Here is a 12,192-nt window from a genome sequence, read left to right as displayed (position 1 = left end):
CTTCCGCTGGCCTGGAGCGTAGACAAGAACAGCCCTGGAGAGCGTTGTCCTCTTGGCATTCTGCGTAAGGTTGAATAGGACCTGTCAAATGTGTTGGCTTTATGATTTTAAGGACTTAACATGTTACTGTTGTCTGAGGTATTTACATTGTTTTAAAGGGATCATGAGTAGAGGTTAGCGCTTAAACAAAGGAGTGAATCTCTCTTGGTAGAATTTCAGTTACTATGGAAAGGGGGCCTCCTGGGTTTTTTTTCCCAACCATACCATGTCAGGGGACAGCAGGTATTCTTCCCATATGTACACACATGCTCACGATGACGGCAGAGAGCGGCATCGGTGAAAACGACTTAAAATGCAAGTCACTTTCATTCAGTGTTTATCGGATGACATGTGTTCAAGGCCCTGCTAGTAATGAAACAAGTCACAGCCTCCACCCTCAGATATTGAGAGTAAAAGATGACACAGGTATGGAAATAACCATCGGTTAGCATATGATTAAGTGTGGATAAGAGGTCAGGTTGACATAATATGGATCAAGGAAGGCTTCATAGAAGAGGTTACATATGTCCTGAGCCTTGAAGGAAGGGAACCTCTTCAGTAGGGAATGGGCCAGGGGTTGGGGTAGAAGCGAATAGAAAGAGACACTATGGAGTCAGGAAGACCTGAGTTCAAATGAGTGAATAATAACAGTGTCCATTTACATAACACTTTTAAGTTTTTCAAAACACTTTACACATGTTATGTCCTTTGATCCTCACCACTACCCTGAGAGATTGGTGCTGTTATTATTACTGTTTTACAGATGGAGAAACTGAGGTTGATAGTTTAAGGGACTTGATCAGTGGCAAATGTCTGTGGTCAGATTTGAACTCAAGGCTTCCTGTCTCCAGACCTTGTGGACTACCCATTGTGCCACCTAACTTCCTAAGTGTTAATGTATATGAAGAGCTTTGCACCCCTGAACGTGATACATAGATGTGTAGTGGGATGGTTGTTATTCTAGGCTGGAGCATGCTGTGTGCAAACACATGAAGGTGGGAAAGGGTGACATGAGAATGGTGGATAATCATCCAGTTTAGGTGGAGTCAAGAGTACATGTGGGTGTAGTGTGAGATAAGCCTGGAAAAGTAGATTGCTGCCAGATTGGGGAGGCCTTTGAATACCAGGCAAAACCGTTTGTGGGTTGGGTTTTTGTTTTTTTTGTTTTTCTTTAAAGTGAACTTTGGTGTCTTTTGAAACACAAAGCCCGCTTTTTATGGAAAAGGCACAAGAGGTTTTGAGTGAAAAGGGGAGCATAAGAAAGTAGTGATAATTTTCGGGGGGGGGGTACTGCAATGTTTTTCCAGCCAAATTGACAGAGTCAGTCCCACAAACAACCCTTTCTCAAGGGTTCATGAAATAAGATGACCCAGCATATGTAAGTGGCAAGTTATGAAAAAGCCCTGGAAGAAAACCCATAGTTCTCTTTTCCTTAGGAGTCTGATAATCCTTGTAGTTTGGGGAAAGGATGTGTTAATCCTCTAGCTTGTCAAAAGCATTGTTTTAATGTTCAATCCAAGTTATGCTGGGGCCCCACTCTCCTTTAAATGGCATAAACCTCCAACGGGATTGTTTTATAGCCAAGTGTCTTATGATGAGGTGCCAGTTACTAAATGTCTCAGAAGACAGTCTTGCCCAGTAGAGAATTTTGCTATTTGGCCGGTAGTGCATACTGCAACAGTCATGGCCAAGCTGGGAGAGGACTACATTTCCCAAGATGCCTTGGCCTGGGGTACAAATTGGAAGAGAACAGTGACTCCATTTCACAGGAGGCTTTTTGTCCGGGGCACAGTTTATTGGTTATTGAGGGGGCACTCCTAGGGAGAGTAGAGGATAATTGGAAAGTTTTGTTGAGTTCATGACTACAGTGTACAGAGTAGAGAGGCCAACCAAACAAGGCATTCACATGGCACCATTGTGACTGGAGAAGTAAAGAAAGATGGGTTGCAGACTAAGGCCACAGGGCTAGCAGCAAGAGATCTGTCCCCCGCTGAGGCTTTTGCTGTGCCTTCCTTATTAGAACTGGGAGTTTGAATCCACTCTGCGGGGGAAGGGCAATGAAGCTTAGCTTATTTAGGAATGTGGTGGATAACTTTGCTTCTGTTACTTTACCATTGTTTCATGATTAAAAAAAAAACTTGCAATGCTGTTCTCTGTCTGTTTTTTGTTTTGTTTTATGGCATAGTGAGCGAATGAATACATAGCCCTTAATTACCCTTAATTTTCAATCTGGATGGAAGCAAATCAAGTTGGACAGGTGACTTCCTATTGAGATTCTCCCATCTTTGGAATCAGTTCTTAGAGGGTCTGAAGAACATTGGAGCATGGGCATCTTAATCATTAATCGATGCCATGTGTCCCAGCTTCTTACTACCTGCGCCTCTTCTTTTCCTTGAGTCCTGTTCCTCAGTCATCTGTGCAGGTTCGGTAAAGGTTGAGGGCTGGAGGTACTAGTAGACCTGTTCAAAGAGAGTCAGGATGGTATATAGCTTCTTCCTCTTGCCTGATTGCCCCACCCTTAAAGCGCTTTCTAAATTGTCACCTGGTATTGAGTGATTGATATATTAAACTGCACGCTCCTGGCTTTTGAGAAGGCTTTAAGCTACCTGAAGAGTCTGGCTGGAGAGGAGCTGATTGTACATTGAATAACCTGAAGCTTACTTAACAAGGATATTTAGCCTGGAAAAAGAGTTTGGGATTAGAGGGCATGATAGTTATCTTCAAATATTTGAGTGGTTGTCATATGGAAAATAGATTCATTTTCCTCTGTGTGGCTTTAGAGTAGAAAACCAGGGATAATGTGTGGTAGTTACAGGGAGGCATGTTTTGGTTCAGTGTTTTCTGACGATTAGAGCAGCTCTAAATTAAGGAGTATTTAAGCAGAGGCTAAATAACTACTTTTGCTAGTGATGATATAGAAGGAATCAATGCTTCAGACAAGATTTTTTTTTCAATTCTAGAATTTCATGAGACTATGTGATGCATGACCAATATGCAGTGTATTTGGCTTTTTCTAGCATAGGGGGGAAATGCTGGATTTGGGGTGATAGGTGTGGCCTCTTAACCTCCCTGGGCCTCAGTGTCCTTTTCTACAGTTAGGTCCGGATTAGTACCGATGATGATTTCCATGAAGTGCTTGTATCATCTGAGTTCACACTGCATATTTCCATTAGGCTGGAGCCAACCACCATATTTTACGTAATTATAACTTTAATAGTGTGAATTGGACCACGTGATCACTTGACAGGATTCATTCATCATACTAATTGGAACCTAGCTGTAAAAACTAAAAAGCTTGGATTAGATGATTTCTAAGGTCTACTCAGCTCTAAATCACCAGACCTGTTTTATGCTAGTGACAGTCCCTTGAGATCTTCCCACTTTATCCTGTATATATCTTGTTTGGACATCATTTGCATGTTGCCTCCTTCATTAGACCATGAGCTGCTAGAGACCAGGGTTGTTTTCCCTCTTTGAATCCCCAGTGTTTAAGCACAGTGCCTGGAACATAGTAGGTACTTAATAAATGCTTGTTGACGTGACTTTTTAAAAATACATTTTAATGATGCCTTTTCTTTCTATATCACTGTTATTTGTGGATATATCCATCTTGCCCCCCCCATCGGACCTCCTGAGTCCAAAAATAGTTAAACAAAAGCAATTGATACCATGATATTATGTTCTTATAGTCTGCCACCTCTGAGAGGAGGAAGGTATGTTTCAGTATTTGTTCTCTAGGACCATTCTGGATTTTTTTAATTACTCAGAGTTTAGCTTTCTTTTAGTGATCATTTATTGGCATTATTGCAGTCACTGGATGTATTGTTCCCTTGCTTGCCGTTTCTTTGAGTATTTCACACTGTATCTGTTCATACAAATCTTCCCGTGTTCTCTGAATCCAGTTATTTTTCTTCACTAACCTCTGGCCTCCCTTATTGTGTTCAGTGCAAAAGGAAAGCAGCTTTTGTCAACCCAAAGAACCAGGGTGCTTCCTCCCAACCATTTAGTGTCTCTTTAGTGATCTCATTTCAGCACATCCCAAGCAGTTACCTTCACGGGATTTTGGAAGCAAATGTTACTTGATAACCAACTAGTTACAGAATCACAGAATTTGAGAGTTGGAAGGGACTCAGCAGCCATCTGGTCCAAACCGCAGAGGACGGGTTCTTAACTTTTTTTATTCCATGGTCCCATTTGGCAACCTGAACCCCTTCTCAGAATTATGTTTTTAAATGTATTGTGTGTGTTTGTGTATGTATTATATATATACAATATGTATAATATATATACATATATATATTATGTACATAAATATATATATATACATATGTATGTAATTACAAAGGATCAATAAAAATCAAGATAAATAATATTACTTTAAAGTGAAAGTCCAAAGCACTTTAAAGTAATAAATAAATAAAAAATAATAAAAAATGATCAATAAAGGATAATAAATTTATCAAAATACGTTTTTAAAATTTCATGGACCCCAAATGGCCTCTGTGCTTGATAGTCAATGAACATTTATTAAGTACTTACTGTGTGCCAGGCACTATGCTAAGTACAGAGGATGCCAAGAAAGGCAAAAAAAAAATACTCCCTGCTCAACCCCCTTCTTTTACAGATGATGAAACCAAGACCTAGAGAAGAGATAAAACACTTGCTTAAGGTGTACAACAAGTATCAGAGCTAAGACTCCAATCTAGTTCTTGTGTTTTTTTCCTCACCATTTTCTTTCCATAGAAAATTTGTTTCACTTTTCTTCTAGGGGTCACTTCAATAGCCTTTGTTCAAAAGATGGTGGCGTAATAGAAAAGTTATTGGAATTAGATTTGGGAAAGTCTAGGCTAGAATCTGATTTCATGCTGGTTATGTGACTATAGGCAAGCTGCTTTTTCTCCTCTGAGCCTCAGTTTACTCATTTGTAAAACAGAACAAATAACAACAGGGTTGTTAGGAGGATCAAAGGAGATGATATATTTGAAGTGCTTCACAAAGCTTGAAGTGATCTGTGTTAGATATTATTGTTATACACCCAAACTTTTCATGGATGCCCCCAGGAAGTAAGAGTGGGGTCACGGAAGAGTTAAAACCCTCCTTCCCCCATCCCAGTTCAGCCTGAGATAAAGGAAGCAAGTGCATTCCAAGCTATAAATTGGATACTTGGCATGTCCATTTATTAAAATGGAAACAAAGATGATTTTTAATTCCTTCCAGGGGCCTGTACTTATACTTCCACTCCCCTCCCCCCACTGTAAGCCCTGATGATGCTGTCAGGTTGAGGGTTGCTGGATCATTAATTATGCGGCTATCATTCGCCACTCCTGGCTCAGGGGTCATGATGCCAGTCCACTGGGGTCACCATTCACTTTCAGTCAGCTTATACTTTGCAGCTATTTATATTTGAGTAGCTGTTTGTGCTGGGTGCTGAGGCAGGGAGAAGACAAAGTTATTTCTCTCCACGTGCCCAGTGGGTAATTTTGCCTGGTAGGACAACCCTAGGGAGGAAAATAGAACCTAATGAACCTTCTAAAAACCCATAAAAACCATCATTAGACTTCCCATCCTTTTTTTGAAGAGTCTCATCTTTGTTACATCGTTCTCCCCATCACCTCTTTCTAAACATGCTGAGCCTGGAATGGAAGCAGAGTGTTACTGTTGTTGATAACACTGAGATGTCTCTTACCAAGACTGAATTAGATTAAATTTCTCCTCAATTGCATCTCGCATGATACTGCTACTATTTGTCCTTTCTCTGTCTCTGTCTCTCTGTCTCGCTCTTCCTCTCTCACTTTCTTTCTCTCAAATAGATTTGATGCTGGGAGTTTAAGGGATGGATGAAGCTTCAGACTGGCCTCCCCACACTGTTGATGGGAAGCCATTCTAAGAGCACTATAACGTTGACTTTGGCCTCTGAAATGCACTGATGTCACTGGATGACAATGTTAAGTATGCATCAGTGTGCAGCCTTAAATAAAACTGCCAATTAATAAACTCATTTTTAATGGAGCTGTCAGAGATGAGGCTCGAACTCCTCCAGTCCCGGGGCCTTAAGTACTTTGCCAGATGAGTTCAGGGAATAGCAGTGCAAGACCAGACTGGACCTGTACAGACTTGTTGCTGATGTGTGCTGTATGGGATTCCCATTCAAGCCCTGGCTCATTTACAAGCCAGGGAAGGAAGAGTAACTATTGGATTTCCCAACGCTCAGCTTGAAAGGCAAATGGTTCTAACCGTTTCCATAAATGCCTTATAGAATAGCAGAAGATTGGGAGTGGGGCTATCATCTCAGACTTCTGAATGGTTTCGTATACAAACAGGCTCATTGCTGATGAAGCAAGGCTTAATGGCTGCCATGACAACCCCGCTGGCCGGTTAGAACCAAGCCAAATGAGATCGGTTGAGTTAATCAGTAAGTATGTTTTAAAGGCCTGTAATGTGCTGTGGGTATACCAGGACAAAAATGAAACAATCCCTGCCCTCAGAAAGCTTACAGTCTATTGAAATGAGTGAGTGACACTTCATGTGTGGGCCCTCGGCTTTTGATCAGTTTTGAATTTCATTCAATACTTGTAATTCTACCATGGAATTCATTGAGGCCATTGGAAGTGATCTTGTGCTCTGGAAAACTGTCATTTGGGCAGAACCCTTGCTCTCCACCAATGGAATCCCCATTATACCCTACCTAATAAGTGACCACTGAGCCTCTGTGCTTGATAGTAAGCATTTATTAAGCATCTACTATGTGCCTAGCACTATGCTAAGAAACTGAGGATACAAAGACAGGCAAAAGATAGCCCCTGCCCAACCCTCTCATTTTACAATTGATGAAACCAAGACCCAGAGAGATAAAATTATCATCTATTTAAAGTGCTTTCTGTGTGTCAGCCTCTATGCTAAGCGCTAGCGATACAAGGAAAGCAAAAGCACGGCCCCTGCGCTCAAGGAGCCCCTATTCTAATGGAGGAGATTACATGCAAACACTTTTGAAAGATGGGGGGGAAAATCATTTAACTTTGATCCCAGAAATCCCTCTGCTGGAAATATAACCCAAGAATGTCAAAGACAGAAAGAAAGACTTCAGGGCAGCTAGGTGGCACAGTGAATAGGGTGCACTGGCCCTGAAGTCAGGAGGACCTGAGTTCAAATTTGGCCTCAGACCAAACACTTGACACTTACTAGCTGTGTGACCTTGGGCAAGTCACTTAACCCAAATTGCCTTAAAAAAAAAAGACTTCCAAATACAAAATATTAAGTAGTGTTTTTTTGGGGGGCTGTGGTAGCAAAATGCACAAAAAACACAAACATAACTGGAAACAGTGTGTGCCCATTGATTGAGCAATGGCTAAACAAGTTGTGTTTGAATGTAATAGAGTAGTATTGCACCATAGGAAAGAAAAATCATGAGGATTTCAGAGACATGTGGGAAGACTTGTATGAACTGATGAGGAGTGAAGAAAGCAAATCTGGAAAAACAAAATACACAAAGACTACTTATCACAATTAAAAAAAAAAAACACTACAAGGCAGCCCAGGTGTAATGACCAATCCTGTTTCTAGAAAATGAATGATGAAACACACCTCCCACCTCTGGGTAAAGAGGAGGAGGATTTTGGGTGTGGAATGTTGTATTTGCCATGAGACTTAAGCCAGTGTGTCCGTTTATTTTTCTTAACTGTTTTTCTTTCTGCAGGGGAGATTTCCATGGCAAGAGGGAGAGGGAACTTATTAAAGTAAAAACAAAAGGATGAATAATAAAACTTTTTTCTTTAAAGACTTAAACTCAATTCAACAAACACTTAATATGAGCCTACCGGGCTAGTTTCCGAGGATACAAAAGCAAGAACAAAACTATCCCGGCCCTCAAGGACCTTCTTGAGTGCTATTGAAGATAAGAATCAGCACATTCAACATGGCTGTTTCCAGTCCAACTCCAGTTGCCCCATCCCTTAGCTCTCTTGAGTTTTAATGTTTGTATAACTAGACGTTGTTCCCTAGCATCTGCAAAAAGTTTTGTCTTCCTGGAAGAACCAACTTCCCTGCAGAATTTTCCCTGGCCTCTGTCAAGGCACATGTCTTTAATGTAGCCATTACAAAGACTAATGAGAACAAAATGTTTAGGTGTGATTGAGGGAAGTTATTTATTGGAGCCATAATTTTGGTTTTATAACTTAGCTTTGAATGCTTTTTCAGATCATATATGCATTCAACAAACAATTATTAAACCCTTTTTGTGTGTAAGACACTATGAGAGATGCGTATTTTTTGAATGAATGAATAAAGCATTTATTAAATATTTACTATATGCAAAGCTAGGTAGTACAGTAGAGTGCAGGGCCTGGAGTCAGGAAGGCTCATCTTCCTGAGTTCAAATCTGGCCTCAGACACCTCCTAGCTGTGTGACCCTGGGCAAGTCATTTAACCTCTGTTTGCCTCAGTCTCCTTATCTGTAAAATGAGCTGGAGAAGGAAATGGCAAACCATTCCAGTATCTTTGCCAAGAAAACCCCAAATGGGGTCACAAAGATTGGATACAACTGAAATCCCAATCTATACAAATACAAGATAGATACAAGTAGATATACAATAAAATATTATACACAACACAAATAGAATATTTGGAGATATAAATACAAATAGATACAAATAGAAAATTAAGACAGTCTGCTGTCAAGGAGATAGGGGAGGCAGCAATATATGAAAGGTTTCAGCTACAAGTCAGATGGAAATTTTCCATGGTCCTTAAGGTGCTGTTATGGCAAAACATATATTGATACCTTTTTTAATGTTATTAACTACTGTTGCTATTCCCAGGGCTCTTAAGTTCAGGGTCCTAGGGGAGATGATGGTTAAGGTGGTGGTGGTTTGACTTGCCAGGCTTCATTGGCATAAGGATCCTGCCTTTACAATTTCTGGCCTTAGAGAATTGCCTCTGAACCCTGAGATGTTAAGTGACTGTGCCCAAACCCAACAGCCAGCACACGTCACAGGCTCCTGCCTTGGACTTGGGTCTTCCTGACTCTGGGGCCTGCTCTGCGTCCAGTAGGCCGGGTTGCCTGTATGAGGGATAAACAGACAAACGAAGCACATTCCTTGCCTTCAAGCAGCTTAGCACAGGAGATGAGAACTAAATATAAAAAACTACCATCTGATGTAGGTCATAAGTGTCCAAGAGATACACCAAGTGACCTGGAGTTCGGAGGAAGGAGAAATCACATCTAGCAGGGGAGATCAGGGAATGGCATTTGCACTGGGCTTTGGAAGTGTGTAGATTTTGAGGAGATGAGTATCATGGGATCACAGATTTAAAGGCAGGAAGGACCTTAGGGGTCATCTAGTCCAAATCTCTTACTTTAAAGAGGAGGAAACTGAGGCCCAGAAAGTTGAAAACATTTACCCAAGATCACACAGGCAGTGAGCAGCATAGCTCATTTGAACTCAGGGCTTTGAAACTCATGACCTTTCATTCTTTCTACTATAACATATTGGAGCAGGAAAGAATTCTAAGAGGAAGGGACAATATGAGAAAAGGCATAGAGGTCAAGAGAATGGGTATATCTGGAGGAGGAGGAGATTGGCTGTGATGGCAAAACACACATACAACTGGAAACAAAGTGTGTGCCCATTGATTAGGGACTGGCTAAACAAATTGTGTTTAAATATAATGTGAAGTTGCAGGAAATAAATCTAAGAGTGCAAATTCTAGCCAGGCTGGGCCGTGGGGAGAAGGGCACTGAATACCACATGAAGTAGTGCTTTTAGTATGATTGATCAGTGCTCAGGGTCAAATCACAGGATGCCAATGTCTTTACCCAAGAAAATTAGGTTTACGGAGTAAAGCAAGGCTTGCTGCAGGGTAGACAGGAATGTGTGGAAGGCTTCCATCCCTGAGTTAGTGAGTGCAGCACACTCATATAGACAGCCCTAGCAGCCATGAAATTCGTCCCAGTCTCCAGTCTCTCCGTTCACGGACACATGGTGGACACTTCAGTTCAGAAATGCAAGGCATCTGGCTTCGCTGGCATTCACACGGCTTCACTAAACCAACCCACTTCCTCTCCAACACAGAGGAGTAGTTAGGTGGCAAAGTAGGGACACAGCTGGGTTATTTCATTGGATCGCACTGCAATTTCCTCATGGTATGGCCTTACACAAAGGGAGAATCATTGGCCATTCTGTTCAGTCGTTTTTCAGTCTGGTCCATGACCCCATTGGGGATTTTCCTGGCAAAGATACTGGAGCGCTTTGCTATTTCCTTCTCCAATTAATTTTACAGATGAAGAAACTGAGGCAAACAGGGTGAAGTGACTTGACCAGGGTCACACAGCTAGTGTCTGAGGTCGGATTTGAACTCATGAAGATGTCTTCCTGGTTCCAGACCCTGTGCTCTGTGCACTGTGGCGCCACCCCGCTGCCCAAAGCATGGCACAATAGAGGGAAAAGTACTAGTTTCAGAGATAGAGGAACAGGTTTGAATCCGAGCTCTGCCACATACTAGCTGGGTTAACTTAAACAAGTCCTCCACTCTCTGTGCCTCAGTGTTTTCATTGGCAAAATGAAGAGGTTGAACTAGATGACCTCTAAGCTAGACGTTTGCTAGCTGGAAATTGATACTAGGATCCTAAAAGGGATAGATGTCTGTCCTCTCTGATGATAAAGCCAGGAACTGAAAGAAATGAATTCTTAGGAAATAGAAATTTTAAAAGAAAATAAGAACTTATTTATAAATAAAAGAAAAAATGCCCTTTCTTTTTTTTTAAGTAGGCACTTAAAAAAAGTAAAAATTCAAGATATATGACTATGACACTAACCTACAGAATATCCATGAAATTAGTCAGGCAGTCGGCAAGCGTTTACTAATCACCTGTGTGCCAGGCACTGTCCTAAGCACTAGGGATTCAAAGAAAAGTCAAAGACAATGCATGCCCTCAATACCCATTCTCTTGACCTCTATGCCTTTTCTCATATTGTCCCTTCCTCTTAGAATTCTTTCCTGCTCCAGTATGTTACAGTAGAAAGAATGAAAGGTCATGAGTTTCAAAGCCCTGAGTTCAAATGAGCTATGCTGCTCACTGCCTGTGTGATCTTGGGTAAATGTTTTCAACTTTCTGGGCCTCAGTCTCCTCCTCTTTAAAGTAAGAGATTTGGACTAGATGACCCCTCAGGTCCTTCCTGCCTTTAAATCTGTGATCCCATGATACTCATCTCCTCAAAATCTACTAGCTCCCAATCTAGTGATGGAGGAGATACTTTGAGGTGTATGCACAGGCCAATAATATGACCACTACCCACCATTGGGCCTCACTCAGCAAGTTGTTGAACATTTTTGAGCAGGAAAGTGGTGTGACTGGAACAGTGCTTTAGGAAAAAATGAATCTGGAAGAGTAGGCTGGATTTGAAGAGATGGGGTTAGGCATACCAGGTAGATGGTTATTGAAAAAGCCCATGTGATAGAAAACAAGGTCCTGAATGGGGCAGTGAAGTTGGGGTAAGAAGAAAGCAGGACATGGGGAGCATTCTGGATGCAAATTTAGTGGGATTTGGTAATTCCGAACATGGCAGCAAGAGAGAATAGAGTTCAAGATGGCCCTTGGAGTTTGAACCTCAGAGATGAGGAAGTTAGTGGTACCACTAATAGACACTGGCAAACCAACAGGGGGGAGGAGCTGGTTTCTAGAGGAAGACGCTTGGCTTAGCAGGTGCTGAGTTCGGTCTCTATTCTGATTCCTATTACACTCTTCTATCAGTCAACTTTCCATCTCCCAGAGTCTGGAATGCAATCCCTCCTGATCTCTGCCTTCTAGAATCCTAACTTCTCTTAAAGCATGGCTCAGGATCCCCTTCCTATATTTGAGCCTCCCTCAGATGTTAGGACTCCCCCCAGCTTCGAACTTACCTTTTTATTCATGTTGTATCTGTTCGGCGTTTATTTACCTTTGTATTTCCCCCAATGGAATGTAACCTTCCTGAGGGCAGGGCCTCTTGGTTTTGCCTTTGTAGCCCCTCCTCTTCACACAGTGCCATTTGTACAGTAGATGTTTGGAAAATGTTTGTTGGATTTAATTGAATCCATTAACTTTCCAGGAGATCAATTTGAAATGGAAAAGGAAAATCTAACCTGAATCTATAGTATTTGAAGAGATTAATGTTGGAA

General features: G+C 41.5%; 1 protein-coding gene across 3 annotated transcripts in view; it reads left to right on the top strand.

The window, feature by feature from the left end:
• Positions 1-12,192, top strand: part of PRICKLE2 (prickle planar cell polarity protein 2) — a 347,377-nt gene that overhangs the window by 263,065 nt on the left and 72,120 nt on the right. The window lies entirely within an intron of this gene.

This window comes from Vombatus ursinus, unplaced genomic scaffold (genome assembly GCF_900497805.2).
Source record: "Vombatus ursinus unplaced genomic scaffold, bare-nosed wombat genome assembly UNPS02014773.1, whole genome shotgun sequence".
NCBI lineage: Eukaryota > Metazoa > Chordata > Mammalia > Diprotodontia > Vombatidae > Vombatus > Vombatus ursinus.
This window is presented reverse-complemented; position numbering and strand designations above follow the sequence as displayed.